General features: G+C 35.2%; 1 pseudogene; it reads left to right on the top strand.

Moving 5' to 3' along the window:
• LOC107666616 (tenascin-like) overlaps nt 1–17,517 on the top strand; it is a 46,578-nt pseudogene that overhangs the window by 4,309 nt on the left and 24,752 nt on the right.

The following is a 17,517-nucleotide window of genomic DNA, read 5'->3' as shown; positions in this document are numbered from 1 at the left end:
ATTAGAATAGAGAGTGCTAGAGTTAGAGGGTCAAATAAAGATGGAAGAGATGTGTTTTTAGCCGATTCTTGAAAATGGCTAAGGACTCAGCTGCTCGGATTGAGTTGGGCAGGTCATTCCACCAGGAGGGAACAGTTAAACAATAAAGCGACGTTCATTATCTTCTAGAGGGCACATAAGTCTGAAGTAGGGGTGTGCGATAAATATCGCCTGCGATAATATCGTAATTGTTGTTTTAACGATGTGATTAAGAGATGCTAACTGTTTAGGGGGAGGAAGCGAAGATGAAACCATAGCAGATAGCTGGGAGGGTGAGAGTGAGCGTAGGTTACGTCGAAAGATGACATGTGGAGGGGTATGTGTTGTGTCAGGAACCATGTTTAGGTTAAGATTGAGGAGGAAGTGATCTGAGGTGTGCAGTGGCGTAACCAGCACATGATCAGTGGAGAAGTATCGTGTTTAAATAAGGTCCAGTTGGTTGCTTGATTTGTGAGTAGCCAAACATTACACAATACTGCCTATATGAACTGAGGTTCTCTCTAGATAGATAGATAGATAGATAGATAGATAGATATAGCTATATAGATATACAGTATATATAAAGGGGGACAATATTTATTTATTTAACCTCAGATAATTAGTTTAAAACATGAAGAAAATTATTTATTTATTTTTAGATTTCAGCACCTAGTATTTAAATTAATTCTGTCTCTGAAGATTAATTAATTCTCAGAGACAGAATTCATGATAAATAAAAAATAGTAGGTGTTGAAATAAAAAAATGCCACTTTGTCTAATGCTAATATCTTCATTGACACATAATTGTGTAACACTTTGTACAGCTGGGAGATCAAGACCCTTTCCTTAGCAAATGCCATTCGACTGGCTTGGTAATTGAGATGTTTCCATAATTGTAAATCCCACTTTTTTAGCAAATAGCATGTTTAATTTCTTAAATGTATCTCCTGATTGTGTAGGTGCTATAGGAACAAAGCCCTACTGCAACGGCCATGGAAACTACAGCACGGACACCTGCGGCTGCATCTGTGAGCCCGGATGGAAGGGCCCCAACTGCACCGTTCCCGACTGTCCCAGAGACTGCAGCGACCAGGGCCGCTGCGTTAACGGAAAGTGCGAGTGTTTCGATGGCTTCACGGGTGAGGACTGCAGCGTGGAGACCTGTCCGGTTGACTGTGGTGAGAACGGCCGCTGCGTTAATGGAGTGTGCGTTTGCAATGAAGGCTTCTCTGGAGACGATTGTACAGAGACGGATTGCCTCAACAACTGTTTGGGACATGGCCGCTGCATTGATAGAGAGTGTGTCTGCGACGAACCCTGGACCGGATTTGATTGCTCCGAGCTCATCTGTTCACATGACTGCTACGACCGCGGGCGATGCGACAACGGGACTTGCTATTGCGATAAAGGCTTCACCGGAGAGGACTGCGGCACGATCGCTTGTCCGAACGACTGCTCGGGACGAGGTTTTTGCATTGACGGCCGTTGTGTATGCATTGCTGGCTACTCCAGCGAGGATTGTTCCAGCTTGACCTGCCCGAACGACTGCAACCAAAGAGGGCACTGTTTCAACGGCGTTTGCATTTGCGAAACGGGTTATTTCGGAGAGGACTGCGGGAAGCTCTCCTGTCCGAATAACTGCAACGGTAGAGGGCGCTGCATCGACGGGCACTGCGAATGCGACGTCGGATTCCAAGGTCATGATTGCTCGGAGTTTAGCTGCCCCAATAATTGCAACAGCCGTGGGCGCTGCGATAATGGCCAGTGCGTTTGCGAAGAGGGATTCGGCGGCGAGGACTGCAGCATCAAAACCTGCCCGTCGGACTGCTACGGCCGAGGCCAGTGTGTGGACGGGAAGTGCGTTTGCTTTGCGGACTTCACCGGCGGAGACTGCAGTGAATTGAGCTGCCCGAGCAACTGCCTGAACCGTGGACGCTGCGTCGCGGGACAGTGCGTTTGCGACGAAGGCTTCACCGGAGAGGACTGCAGTCAGAGGAAGTGTCACAACGACTGTCTCGGCCGCGGACGCTGCGTGGAAGGACAGTGTGTTTGCCAGGAGGGTTTTGAGGGCCTGGATTGCTCCGTTCCCACCTGTCCTGGAAACTGCAATAACCGTGGACGCTGCCTCAATGGGAAATGTGTGTGCGACAAGGGATTCATTGGAGATGCCTGTGGAGAAAGAAGCTGTCCGAATGATTGCAGTGGTGTGGGGCAATGTGTGGACGGCCGCTGCGTGTGTGATGAAGGCCACATTGGCGAGGATTGCTCAGAAGGTAATTGTAGTCATTTATATGCTATACTATATATAGTATTATTTATATACTATATATTAATATTTTGAATTTGTTTATATTTTCATATTTTCCATTTTCATTTTAATTTTAGTTAAAGTTTTAGATAATTTTGTTTCTTTTTTATAATTTTTTTAAAAACATTTTTATTATGTTGCCATTTTTTATCATTTTTATTGATTTTAGTTTTAGTTTTACTTGTTATTTTCTGGGGTTTTATAGTTAACTTAAACTAAAATTAAAACTAAAATTTAAAAAAAGTTTTTACATTTTTTTAAAAAGATCGTAAAATAAGATATAAAAAAACTTAAACTGTTGTCAAGACAGCATTTCTCATTTTAATTTAGTTTAACTTTGTGTACTATAATAACTAAAACTCAAATAAAAATTCATAAAACCTATATTTTAAAAAAAACTACTAAAAATTACAAAAACACACAACAAAATTATTAAACCTTTACCTAAAATTCAAATGAAAATGGAAAATATATATACATATGTTCAAAATATTAAAAGTAGGCTATCTCGGTGATACTAAAATAACATGAATGTTGGGGGTAATGCATTACAAGTTAATGAGTTACATAATCAGATTACAAGTAACTAGTAATGTGACAAATTACTTTTAAATTTACAACTAAATATCTGAGTTACTTTTTCAAATAAGTAATGCAAGTTACTTTGTTTTCCCATGTATTCGCTGACAGCTCTCCTGTCCCCAAGTTGAGAGAAATTGGAAATTCTTTCAGCCTGGGGCTTATTAATCTCACTTTTGGTGTGCAAGCGTCTTTACAGCTGCCAAAAATATAACTTTTGAGATTTTTGTTTAAAAAAAATACACAAGCAAGCCCAACCCAGGTGACAAAAAGTAACGCAAAAGTAATGTAATGCATTACTTCCCATAAAAAGTAACTAAGTAACATAATTAGTTACTTTTTCATGGAGTAACATAATATTGTAATGCATTACTTTAAAAGTAACTTTCCTCAACACTGGTTATTTTAGTACTTGAAGTTAAACTACATGAAAATAAAAACTCTTGTTTTCGCAACTAATGAGTTTACAAAGTAAAAAATAAAATACGTTTATTTTTTATATTTTATTTTATTTCAGTTAATGTTTATTTTATTTAAAGTAGCAATATTTTCTATGGTTTTAGGTTAACAATAATAACCCTGCAAAGCATTAGTTCTTATTTAGTACTGGTGATGCAAACACTTTTTTTTTTTTTCACGTTTTAGCCAAATGATTGGCATTTCTTTGCTTTTATGCTTGTAAATTAGAGGGATAGTTCAGCCAGAAATAAACTTCTGTAGCCCTCATGTTATTCCAAACCTTTCTTCCAATGAATTACTAAATGAAATGTTACGCAGAATGTTTATACACTTTTCCATACAACTCAGGGTTGTCAGGCATCAAAAGACTCAGAAAAGCACCATAAACGCAGACCATAAGACTCACAAATGACTTACTGATGATATACAGTACACTACTGTTCAAAAGCTTGGTCAGTAAATTAAATGAAAGAAATGAATACAGATCAGCATATTAGAATGATTTCTGAAGGATCATGTGACACTGAAGACTGGAGTAATGATGCTGAAAATTTAGCTTTGCATCACAAGAATAAATTACATTTTAAAATATATTACAATAGAAAACAGTCATTTTAAATTGTAATAATATTTCTGTTTTTACTGTATTTTACTGTAACATTTTACAGTATTTTTATTAAATAAATGCAGCCTGTGAGCATTAAAGACTTCTTTCAAAAACATTAAAAATCTACTACATACACACTATTTTATATTCATCCTTTTGTACAGAAAAGTGCTGAACATGCTACATTTTTGTACTTTGACAGTAAACTCACACCATATGTGTGCCTGTGAAATCCATTAGCTTTATATAGAGGACCATTAGTGGTGAAGGTCAATGCAGACAACAATTAAATTCATATCAAAAGGTCCAAAAACTCCCATTAATAAGAAACCCAAGTTAATTTAGTCAGTGTAGCTTGATTCTAACCTCTCAGCAGTTTGGCTGGATGTTTCCCAGTCACCACAGTGGAGACACGGACAATTTTCCTACTACTTGGCACCAAAGACCGTTCGCTCTCTCAACATCTGTGACATAAATGACCCTTGATATCTTTCCCAGTCTCACCACCGGAAGACCTGACCGTCACGGATGTGACCACGGAGAAGGTGAACCTCACATGGAAGAACGAGTTGCTGGTGACGGAGTATTTGGTTACGTACGTCCCGACGTCACCAGGCGGCCTGCAGCTGGACTTCCGTGTGCCTGGAGATCGTACGTCTGCTACCGTCTCTGAGCTGGAGCCGGGAATCGAGTATCTCATCAATGTTTATGCTGTCCTCAACAACAAGAAGAGCGTTCCTGTCAGCGCCAGAGTGGCCACATGTATGTTCACATGTCCTGATCAACCTTACACAAATACACACACATGCAATCACTAGATAAAACTGCTGAAAAGTATACAGGTAATTGCACTTCAATTTCTGTCACTGGAGATATGGTCTCTTGCAGTTGTGCCATTTTCATAATTAGGGTACCATCATCTACCCAATAATACTAATACCTGCATGGCAAAAAAAATCATATTCTTAAGGAGTTTTTTGAGTGAGTGAATGAATGAATGAATGAATAGCAGGATAAATTCACCTAAGGCAAAATTGCATGAGACAAAAAGAGTTAAGAGAAAATGTGTTTCATGCTTTTCATTGTCTTTTCTGTTTTTCATTTGTTTAAGGGTAAATCTTCTGAAACCTGTCAAGAAAATTACCCAGTCATAATTCACTCTAAAATAAATTTTAAAGAAAATAAATTATGAGATTAGCCATTTTTTGGATCATTAAGATTTTCTATTATTATTATTATTAGGATTTATTTAAGGTCATTTTTTATTTAATTAATTAATTATTTTTATTATTATGACAATTATGACAAATAAGCATTTCCTATAGTTCTTATTACTATAATATCAAAATAGTCTCATTCTTATATTGTCATTACTGTATAATTACTGTATAGTGCAAATTTCTGTATAATTACTGTATAATTACTGTATAATTCTAAATTACAAATTATAAAATGTTTTAGCATCATGATACTATTTATAAACCTGCCAAGAAAATGCCCTGGTCGTGGTTTACTCGATCATCAAAATAGTTATTGAAATAATTGGGAAATTAGCCAGTTTTTTGGACCATTAAGATTTTTTAAAGTTTTTTTGTTTGTTTTTAGTTATTAGTTATTTTATTAGTTATTTATTAGTCAAAGTTATTACTTAATTCATTTAATTAATTAGTTCTCATTAGTTCTCATCACTATAATATCAAAATAGTCCTATTTTTAAATTGTCATTACTGCATAATTATACATTTTGAATTTTTAATTATACAATATTTTTGCATCATGATAGTATTTATTCTACTGCCTTATAGTTTGTATTTTCAGTGTCATTAGTGTCACCAAACAGGTTTCCTAAACACTCTTTTATTGTCATTTAGCGGAATCTTTTATTCAAAGCAATTTAAAAGTTTGCGTATTATAGGGAATGTCTAAAACCATCTTGCATGAATTACTAAGCTACACCACTCCATCCTAAGGCCTTGTTTATAAACCTATTAAATGTTTTATTTTAAGAAAAATCTGTAACACAGACAATGATTACATATGCATGTGCTATCTTACATTGCATATGCAAATCTGTCCAAACAGCATTAGAAACTAGTCCACCAAGCCACTACACGTTTGCACAGGTAACGCTCTCATATTCAGACACTGACTATTGCTAATAAACTTCAGTGAATATCACGATACACTGTGCTCTTTCCCTGCAGATCTTCCGCAGCCCGAGGGCCTGAAGTTTAAATCCATCAGTGATACGTCTGTGGAGGTTTTGTGGGACCAGCTGAACGTTCCATTCGACGGCTGGGAGCTCATCTTCCGTAACACGGTTAGTTTCACGGGAGACAATGTTGAAGGCTCTTATCTAGGCACAAAAAAGAGAATTCAGATGCATCTGTAGATGCTGCTGCACATTGACGATTACATTCCATACACGTCACGTCGCAAAAAAAAAAAGATTTTAAATGGATTTAAAACAAAATATGAATGTGATTTAGAATGGGGTTGTCAAAATCAGATTGGATCAGCCAATAATCTAGCCTATGATACAATAATACATTCTTAATGAGTTTTTGCCTTCTCCAATACTTGAAAAACAAGATCATTTCACCTGAGAGGCAAAACTGCGTAATATTTCTTTTCAAGTTTTTCATTTGTTTAAAGGGAAAATATTAACCTATCATTTTTCTTTTCTTTAATTTAGAATTCTTTATTTGTAGCTTTTTTATTTAATTAATTAATTTTATAATTATTACTTTATCAGAATTATATTTATTTATGTATTTATTTAGCCCCTCAGACTCAAAGAATTTGAATCACAACATATACTGTTATATTAATAATATACAATATAAGTAATACAATAATCAAATTCTTAATTATATTTTTGTTTGTTTTACGTGTAAATATGAACATATCAAGAAAATGGCAAACAAAAAATTATTGAAGAAATAAACATTTATGTTTAGAAAATTATGTTTGCATATAGGAAAAAAGCCTATTTGGATGGTTAATTTTTTTTATTATTATTTTTAGGGTGTTTTAATTTTATTACAGTTTTTTCAAAATATTTTTTTATATTTAGTTTTTTAATTATTTATTTTAATAATTATGACCTCATCAGTATTGGATATGTATTTAGTTATTTTGCTTTTCTGCAAGCAAAACACTGCAAGCATTTGAGACAGAAAATACAACAAAATATATTTTTAGTGCCTTACAAGGCATTGGAATTTAGGTCAGTTTCATTAACTTCATAAAAACCATCTTCCCAGGACGTGGAATCAATTCAGAGCCATATTCATGAAGTGCTATAAAGCGAAGTGCAAGAAAAGTGTTGAAATACCCTAGATGCTAAATACGCTTTCATCAGGTTAATAACTGGCAGTAAAACTAATAGTAAAAATGTATCTCTGTACCAGCTGCTCAACCTTTAGGTCAATAGATTTACTGCAGTAAGATGTTCACACGGCGGTTTATTCCTAAAGGCTGTCCTAGGTGCCAGGGTTATACAGTCATACAGCTTGTTTCAGAGCCTCTCTCTCATATTTAAAACAGAGTGATGGATAATTTAATCACCGTTCATTGTAATGATGCGAAGGGACATATTCTCCATTTGAGTCAGCGCTGCAGGCGGACATGAGCTCATACACTAATTTAAGGAGCCATTAAAAAAAACTATCCTTGAACCATAACGTCTCCATTAAGACTCACTTTAATGGCGCTCCAGAAATCCCAGATGTTTGAACTTATTGCACACTTTCAGTGCTGTTGTTTCATGCCACCAGCATTTAGGAAACTAATAAAATTTAGATGCATGACACGTTTTCTCTGTCATATCATGACTTTCAGTAATGGGGGTATAAATATAGACTCTGAAAAGTTATTATTGGAGTTTTGTGACTTTTAGTATATGTCTGTTAGCTTTGAAGTCATCTAGATCAGTGGTGCTCAACCTTTTTTGAATTTTTTTAATTAATTATTTTTTTTTTTTACTCAATTTCTTCTCAATAAAATATTTTAAAACTTAGCATAACTACAAAAAATGAAATGTGTATTCATTATATGTGTGTCCATGGAGTTTTAAGATTTTATTCATTTCAAAATAGGAGCCTATTTTTGAACCGTTAAGATTTTTCATTATTTTTTAAGATTTTTATTGAATTAAATTATTTATTTGTTTGTTTAACTTTTCAAACTATAATATTTTGGGTCTAAAATACACCAAATATTTATGTATTTATTTATTTATTTATTAGTTTGATTATTTATTTATTTTTTATTTATTAAAATGTCTCTGAGATGTTTTGTAATTTGACTCCAAGGTATTTAAAAAATATATTATTATATTTTGTTTATTTATTGTATTATTATTATATTTTTAAATAACAGTTTGATTATAGTTTAGATATATTCATCTATAAATATTTTAGAACTTGGCATAATTACAAAAATGTATTCTCATTATAAAAGTGCCCATGGGGTTACACATTTTTATTAATTTATATGCCTTTTAAGTCTAAAAAATTAGACTACCTCTTATTTTCAGGTTGTTGAGGGCAGTGAATTAAAACAGGAAATATCTAGATTTCTAAATATAGATATCTAAATATCTAGAAATATCTAGATTAGTTGTTTTGGCTTATTTTAATGCTTGTTTGATCTTCTTTTAAATCATTTGAAGTTTCTGAAATTTAGTGAAGAATCAAAAATACATATTTAGAAAATGATGTTTGCATATAAGAATAGAAGCCTTTTTTGGACAATAAAAGTTTTTCATTATTATTTTTTATTATTATTACAGGTCCTCTGGTTGCAAACTACTGATGTATACATTCTCTTAAATACATGACAGGTTTTGCAAAAACAATCAATAGTAAATAAAGCTAAATGCATGTTTTTATCTTCTCAATAACAGAAGGAAGAAAACGGGAAGATAGTGAACAATCTGACACCTTCCCAGACCAACTTTGAGCAACCGGGACTCGGGCCGGGACAGGAATATGAAGTGACTTTGTCGGTCATAAAGAACAACACCAGAGGACCCGGAACAAACTCGACTGTAGTAACAAGTAATGCACCTTCTCTAAAGTAAACCTTTCCTCTTGTTTATTGTCTGTGTCATGATCCGAGTTAAATTGGAGGCATTGCTTTTGATCCGTCCGGTAATTGACAGGAGCGTTTGGCTTAATCTACATCTGCTAAACGTCTCTAAAGTGTCGGAGGTCGAAGGTGAAACTAGCTCAGCAGTAAAGAATGTGAAGGCCTGCTGTTCGGAAAGGCCAAGAAGAATAGGGGCCATCATTTAACTTTATGAAACATCCCGCGTGGGCCGGCCAACAGGGCTTTAACAACCCAATTCAGAGCTTAACCGTGAGAAATCTGGACGATCCGTGTGTCTGGCTTGACATTTACACACGAGATCCATGATAACAACCAATAAGGCATTTTTATTTTCTAAAGGCCCTTGATTTCTCACAGTAGTTAGTGTATTTCCCCATTTTACTGCCTGTAAAAGTGCTCAGATTTCTAGATTTGGAGATCTCCATCACAAATGTGTGCTTCTCAGTGCATTAAATCTTATTTACCACATGAAAGAATTCCTTAGACATTGACTGACTTGAAAAGACCTAATCAAGTTTATAAGTGGTGTTTGCTAAGTCAAGCGTCACTGTGGTTTTTGCCCAGACTTAGAGGGCAAAAACACAGCGCACAGCAAAAATGACGCGAATATTGAGGAAATGATGGCAGATGGAGGATTTGGTTTTCACTCTAAAATAAAGTAAAAGACCGCTTCTTAAACCAGAGAAGGTGAACATGTTGGTATTCTTGTGGAAAAAAAAACATTTAAAACTTGTCAGCAACAGCCAGTTTACTTTGACTTTTCTTTGTTTTCGTTTGAAAAAGCTTGTTATCTTTGCTGTTTACCTCACGTTACGCTATGGAGGCTTCCTTTAATTTTGTTTGTTTTTTTATTTATTTGATTTCTTTTTTTCAAAAAATTTGTTTGCTAAACATTCTGTAATTTATTAGTCAGTATATAATATAGCATGTGGTGTATGCCATGCCATGCCTCATCTTATTCGTTTTTGTTAATAAACGTTATGTAAGCTAGTTTGTCATTTTAGCCTACTGTTTTATTGTTGTTGTGCTTTTTAATTAAGAATAACAATGAATCAATCTTTTGTTTTAGTCTTAAAAAGTGAAAGGTGTGTATAGATATAAGCAAAACTGACAATTATCTTTTCTTGTAAAACGTGACAACAAGATCGCGAATTCGAAAGTAAAAGTGAAAGCGTCCAAAGTCCAACTTATAACACTGTAAAAAAAATCTTTTTTTTTTTTTTATTTACGGTAAAAACCGGCAGCTGTGGTTGCCGGAATTTTACCGTAAAAAATATGGTAGCAACGTTTTAGGTTTTACGGTTTTAACTTAAATTTACAGTTAAATACCGTAATTTCATTAATTGATATAATGTTAATATACCAACCTATTGAAGTACTGAAATCTGTTTTGTACCTTTGTAATACACTGATAACCACCAAATGCAGGTGGTGATGAGAAAGTCACATGATGAACCAAAGCCCAACACAAGCAGCTTTTGAGTAATAACATATATAGAAGGTGCACAGTGTCATTCACACAAGCACTAAACACCATCATGGTAACACACATGAAACTGAAATAATGCAATAAACATTAATTTAACAACATTAGGTGTAACACACAACCCTAATATACAAAACTGATAAGAAAAAACTAAGAAGAAACATAGTTATTTCAACAAAAAAACATCAAATTTGAAATGTAATGCAGGGAATTCTGGGAATGTTAATTTACAGTTTTTCACTGTAAATTATATGGTCTTTTTCACTTCCAAAAACTGTATACTTCCTTAAAATTAATGTCCAATACATGTAATTTTTAATACAGTTTTTCACCGTATATAGTAGGGGAATTTACCGTTAACCATTTAACATGTTTTTACTGTAGCATTTTTACAGTCTTTTACCGTTAAATTCACGGTCATTTTTTACAGTGCACAGCAAAAGAGTAGTTCATCAGCATGCATTGATTAATCCCATGTTGTAGCAAAAAAAAAAGAAAAATGCGACCAAATGATGTTCTCCTGTGACTAACTGAGAAAGTTAGTCGCAGAAGAGCGACCAGTGGAAAGAATAAGTCTAGAGCCCTGATTTGCATAAAACAAGACCAAACAATCTTCATATTAGGTATTTTTAAGGATGATTATTGGTGCTCCATTATTAATATTGGTTCATATTATTATCAATGTTGAAAAACAGTTCTTAATCACTGTTTAATATCAGTCTTAATATCAGTGCTTAATATTTTTGTAAAAAAACATGATGCATTTTTTTTCAGGATTCTTTGATGAATACAAAAAGTTAGAAGAAACAGCATTTATTGGAAATAGAAATCTTTTGCTACATTATAAATGTATTTACTGTCACTTTTAATCAGTTTAATGTATCCTTGCTGAATAAAAGTATGAATTATTTTTTCTCCAAACATTTGAATGGTAGTGTATTACAGTTTCCACAAAATTATTAAGCAGCAAAAAACATTTTCAACATTGATAATACTACAATTACATACTACAATTACTATATATACTGTATATATATATATATATATTTTTTTTTTTGCTCTTTTTCTTCCTTGCAATATTGCATTAGGTTCAACTATCTGATTTTAGTCCTAGAAGCTTTCACAGACAGTAAATATATTACAGTTGGCTTGTGTTCAGGAGCAGTTTCAGTTTGCAGCTTAACTTGCTTTGCTTAAGGTAAAGAAAGTAGTATTTGCAGTGTGGAAACTCATTTTTGCATCAGCCTGAGCTCATGTTGTCTAATGACTTTAACACAGATGAATGATTAGATTGATTCCATACAGTTTTTTTGCCATTGCTTTTGCATGCAGTTCTATTGCACCCACTGAGTACTCTATTTTACATGAAAAAAAAACAAGAATAGAAAGCTCATACAATAATAGCTTGACACTGACAAACTGATGAGCAACATTTGATTAAAAAAAACAAGCTATTTTGACCTTGCAGCCACAGCAGAATCAATTATACATCTTCATATGACCCAAATGAATACTGTGCCATGTATACACTTTATTTTAAGGTGTCCTTGTTACAGTGTAATAATGCATTTAAGTATTGAGTAATATTAATTAACTGCATGTACTTACTATATGGTTAGGATTAGGGTTTGGCTTAGGGTTACTTGTAACATGTAACAAGGACACCTTAAAATAAAGTGTTACCCACTATTTTAACTGAATATCATTATCAGTTTAACCATACATCACTCCTCTTGCTGCAGGAATCGATTCTCCAGGGCAGCTTGACGTTGGCGATGTGACAGACCGGTCTGCAGTGATCTCCTGGTCCAGACCACTGGCTGAGGTGGACGGGTTCAGGGTATCGTACGGGCCGAGCACAGACCCGTTAGTCCATCGAGATGTCGACCTCCCGGCCACAGACACGCAGTACAGCCTGGAAGACCTGAAACCAGACACTGAATACAGAGTGTCTCTCAGTTCAAAGAGGGGAGACGTGACCAGCGAGCCCATCTTTGAGAGTTTCACCATGGGTATGAAAGCTTACAGACTAAATATATATAGTTTGCTGAGAGTTTCTCACAAAGATGAACTCAAAGCAGTGTTTTAAGGATGCTGTGATGGTTTTCTGTGTGTCTCAGGTCTGGATGCCCCCACTGACCTCAAAGCTGTTGATCAGACTGACAGCAGCATCACACTGGAATGGAAAAACAGCCGCTCATCCATCGACGGATACCGTATCAAATACGGCCCGATTGCAGGAGGTGCTCATGGTGAAGACATGTTCCCTAGAAGAGCTGGAGACACGACATGGGCCACGATTACAGGTAAAACCAAGACAAAAAAAGGTTAAGAATTGTACTTTATTTGCTAGTTGCAGTGCAAAAAATGACTTCCTCAGTATTTCTGTCTTGTTTTCAAGTAAAAATATCTTAGCATTATTAAATCAAGATGCATTTATTTTGGAAGTAAAATGACTTGAGATATTAAGTCTTGTTTTCTAAAAAAAATCTATATTTATATCCAGGACATTTCTTTAAGAAGGTGCACTTTGTTTGCTGATGTGCTTGTAATGCATGCAATTACTTAAAAAAAAAATTGTCTGATTTACATTCTATTAAAAGAAACTCACATAAGAAGTGAAAAATATTCACATAGAGATGTAATACAAAAATGTTCCCCTCGTTCCCTGCTTGAAAATGCATCAGTTTAGTGTTTCATCTGCTGGATTAACGGATTTTGTGTGCCGTAGGCCTGAAGCCTGGAACGGAGTACGGCATTGGAGTCACAGCCGTTCAGAACGAAAGAGAGAGTGAGCCAGTGACCACCAACGCACTGACCGGTGAGATCAGCTCTCTTTTTATCAGCTACAGACGCTAACTGTGTCAAAGTTTGGGATCACTGTGTTTCTTTTGTTGTTGTTGTTTTAAAGACGTTATGGGATGCACTAAATTGATCAAAAATGACAGTAAATGCATTTATATTACCAAAGGTATAATATTACCAAAGACTTCTATTTCAAATATATGTTGTTCCTTTGAATTTTCTGTACATACAATTATTTTTAGTATTGATAATAATTATAAATGTTTCTTGAGAAGCAATTCAGCATATTAGAATGATTTCTGAAGGATCATGTGACACTGAAGACTGGAGTAATGATGCTGAAAATTCAGCTTTGATCACAGGAATAAGTTACATTTTAAAATATATTATATTATTATTAAATAAATACATATTATTAGTAATAATATTTCACTATATGTTTGATCAAATAAATGCATCCTAGGTGAACACACTGCAAAACAATTTAGATACAGATTTAGATTTTAGATTTAGATTTTGACTTAATTATTAATTAATCATCTTTCAAATATGGTGGTGTGCATCACTCTTTATATAAGTTCATGCTGTTTTTTTCTTATGAAGATGCCTACTAAAAGTTAAAGTAAGAACAATAACATGAATATAACTTTATTTTGAAGGAGATAATTTACCCAGATATGACTTTCTAAACCAGTATGACTGTTAAAACTTTTTTTTTTTTTTTTTTTTGGAGCTTGACAACATCTGACTCATATTCATTATATGAAGCACCACAAAAATTCTCCTAAAACCTCCAAAAAAGACACACAGGTTTGAAGCGACATGAATAGAGAGTGAATAGATGATGACAGACTAGTCTTTATCTCTTCAGTCTTTTTGATTCCATTCTCTTGAATGCCGACGCCATCACAGTTTCCTGGCATGAATGTGTCTTTTGTGCTGTCATTTTGAACCTCCACCCACACAGATCTGGATCCGCCACGGGACCTGGAAGTGCGAGACTCCACCGAAACCACCCTGGAACTGGTCTGGAAGAGACCCAGGGCCAAGATCTCCACCTACAGGCTAGCATTCGTCTCTGCCGACGGCCGACGGGAAGAAGTCGAGCTGCCTGTTACCGCAACCACCTACACCCTGAGCGGCTTGAGCCCTGGCATGCGCTACACCGTCACCCTCGTGGCAGAACGTGGGCGGAGGAGAAGTGCTCCTGCCACCGTCACCGCCTCCACAGGTGAGCGATTCCTAGTGTAAAGCTGATTTTGTTTGCTTTTGTCCAACATGATAATGTCAATGTTCTGTTTTCAGGTGTGGACAACAAAGATTGTGTTGTGAAATTGATCATAACTAACTTTTATATGCATTTTTTCCCTAAATATCTATTTAAAATCATCAGTTTTAGACCTGAAACATACTCTATGCAAGAACGTGAATACAAACACTTCTATTTGCGTTTGATTGGTATGGCGTTATGCTCCAAAATCTGTCAGAATGCAGTTCGTTCTGCACTGCGATGCATGCGTGTGTTGCATTCTCAACATGAATGAATTGTACATTGCAAAAACATTTTCATTTATTTTCTCTACTTGGTGAGCAAATCGGCATGTTTATACAGTACCTCCTAATTTTTATTGTACTGTAAGGGTGCAAGGTTTTTCGTGTTTCAGCCACTTCCAATTATTTTTAGCTGGACAAAAACCAGTGCATTCACAGGAAATTGCGTATAGCATTTAAAAATAAGTTGGATAAAAGTATAAAACATAAGGAAACTGTATTGTCATCGCCAGTGCAATGCATAAGCACGTTAAAGCATGTTAAATGAAAATGTCCTCACCCTCAGGCCATCCAGGATGTGGATGAATTTGTTTCTTCATCAGAACAGATTTACAGATTTTACTTCGGAGTAGCATTGCATCACTTGCTCACCAATGGATGCTCTGCAGTGAATGGGTGCCGTCAGAATGAGAGTCCAAACAGATGATAAAAACATCACGAGTAATCCACACCACTCCAGTCCATCAATTAACGTCTTGTGAACTGAAAAGCTGCGAATTTGTAAAAAACCCTGCAAACAGGGTTCTAAAATATGTAGATCCATAATATTGGTTTCTCCAGTGAAAAATGCATCTCATTTGAACCAGGAGACAAATATGCACAGATCAAGCACAATTTACAAGTGGAAACAGTCCAAAATATTTCTAAACAAATAGGTCGGTGGATTTTGATGTGAGAGGAAAACCGGGATGCACTTTTTCACTGGAGGAAGCATCATTATGGATTATGTACATTTTGGCCAGAGGTGACATTTGAAATTAAAAATGCCTTGATGGATATTTTCTTACAAACATGTAGCTTTTCACTTCACAAGATGTTAATTGATGGACTGGATTACTTGTGGATTATTGGGATGTTTTTATCAGTTGTTTGGACTCTCATTCTGATGGCACCCATTCACTGCAGAGGCTCCATTGGTGAGCAAGTGATGCAATGATAAATTACACCAGATCTGTTCCGATGAACAAACAAACTCATCTACATCATGGATGGCCTGAGGGTGAGGACATTGTCATTTAACATGTGCAGGCCTGATGGTGAGTACATTTTCAGGAAATGTTTATTTTTGGGTGAACTATTAGTAGGTTCAACAGATCTGCATACTTGTATTGCATTGGCCAAGCATTCACATCTGCATTTGTGCACTTGAGTAAAGTATGTTTGTGGTCTTAATTTATGACACTGTGTCCAAACCAGCTGCAACACCATAAAGGACGGCAGCTCTTTTATGTAAATCTGAGTTTCTGGAAAGCCCCACCCACAATGCAATCTCATTGGTCAAAATTCTGTATGTTAAACATCAAGTATGTCCCAATTAGCTGTAATTGTGTGGATTTTCATTTTCAGGAAACTTAATCTGTTGCACCTGGTAAGGGAACAGTGTGAGGCTTTTTGCTGATAAACCAAGCAAACCATCTAGAAGATGATATTCGATCATAATTGGTCTTGAATGAAGGGATTTGCACGTGTTATCATGTCGTTTCCCAAGTGTCATATGTTTTTGTCTTTTTCTTGTAGCATCTTTCACTTTTTATCTAGCGAACACATTTCCTGAGCTCGGTTCAGCCAAAGGCACCGATGACAATGTCATTAGCTTTGTGTCTCTCGACAACTCAGAGATCCCGTTCTCTGGGAGCGGATACGAGGATCCCACTGGCACCTTGACTGTGTCTAATGTCACATCCGAAGGATTTGATCTTGTGTGGGAGTCAAATAAACACATTGGCTATGATAGTTACACTGTAGAACTTAAAGATTTCTCAGGGAAATGGAAGGAGGAGGTTCATCTCCATGGGGCGGTGAATGACACTAAAATCCGTGGCCTAAAGGCTTCCACGGAGTACCAAGTAAGGCTATATGGAATATCCAATAACCAAAGATCTTCACTACTAGAAGCAGTTGCAGTTACAGGTATAAACTTTCTTTTGGGTTTCACGTCATCTGTTTGATTTAGCGCCATTGCAACTTTAAGAAATGTACTGTAAAACGTTTTTTTGTGAAACTCATAGGTTTAAGAATGGAATGACACAAGTTTTGCATGACATACAATATGCAACTGCTCCCGTTTGTCATATGGTAGAGCACAAAGACGTGCATGATGATGCATCAGAATATGGATGGGTATTTGGGCTGGGTGATACAACAACAAAAAAATTGAAATTTTAACGGTATACAATATTTTTTACAATATTTAATTTTACTATTTGTTTTGTTTTGTTCTTCAATAAGAGGAGCCATCATTTTAACAATCATTGTTAAAAATTCAAATAAACAAATTCAATTTGTTTCATGCACGAAATATTGTTTATTCATTTCTTTTTAATAAATGAATACAAGGAAGAATGGCATTTAACATTTCCAAATGTACCAGTGCATAGAAGGAAACAGCAATATTTTAATGCAATTCATATCTATTTTACTTTTTTTTTTTTACATAAATACATAAAAATGTCATGCAGGAACTTCCATGACTTCCCTGAGACAAATATTGATTGATTGATTGATTGATTGAATTAATTTAATTGATATTTCTTTTAAGTAATATTTACTACAATATTTAAATAAATGTTTAACTTTTAACCAAACATT

This window comes from Sinocyclocheilus anshuiensis, unplaced genomic scaffold (genome assembly GCF_001515605.1).
Source record: "Sinocyclocheilus anshuiensis isolate Anshui unplaced genomic scaffold, SAMN03320099.WGS_v1.1 scaffold245, whole genome shotgun sequence".
Lineage (NCBI taxonomy): Eukaryota > Metazoa > Chordata > Actinopteri > Cypriniformes > Cyprinidae > Sinocyclocheilus > Sinocyclocheilus anshuiensis.
Note: the sequence above shows the minus strand (reverse complement) of the source record. Positions and strands in the feature narration are given on the sequence as shown.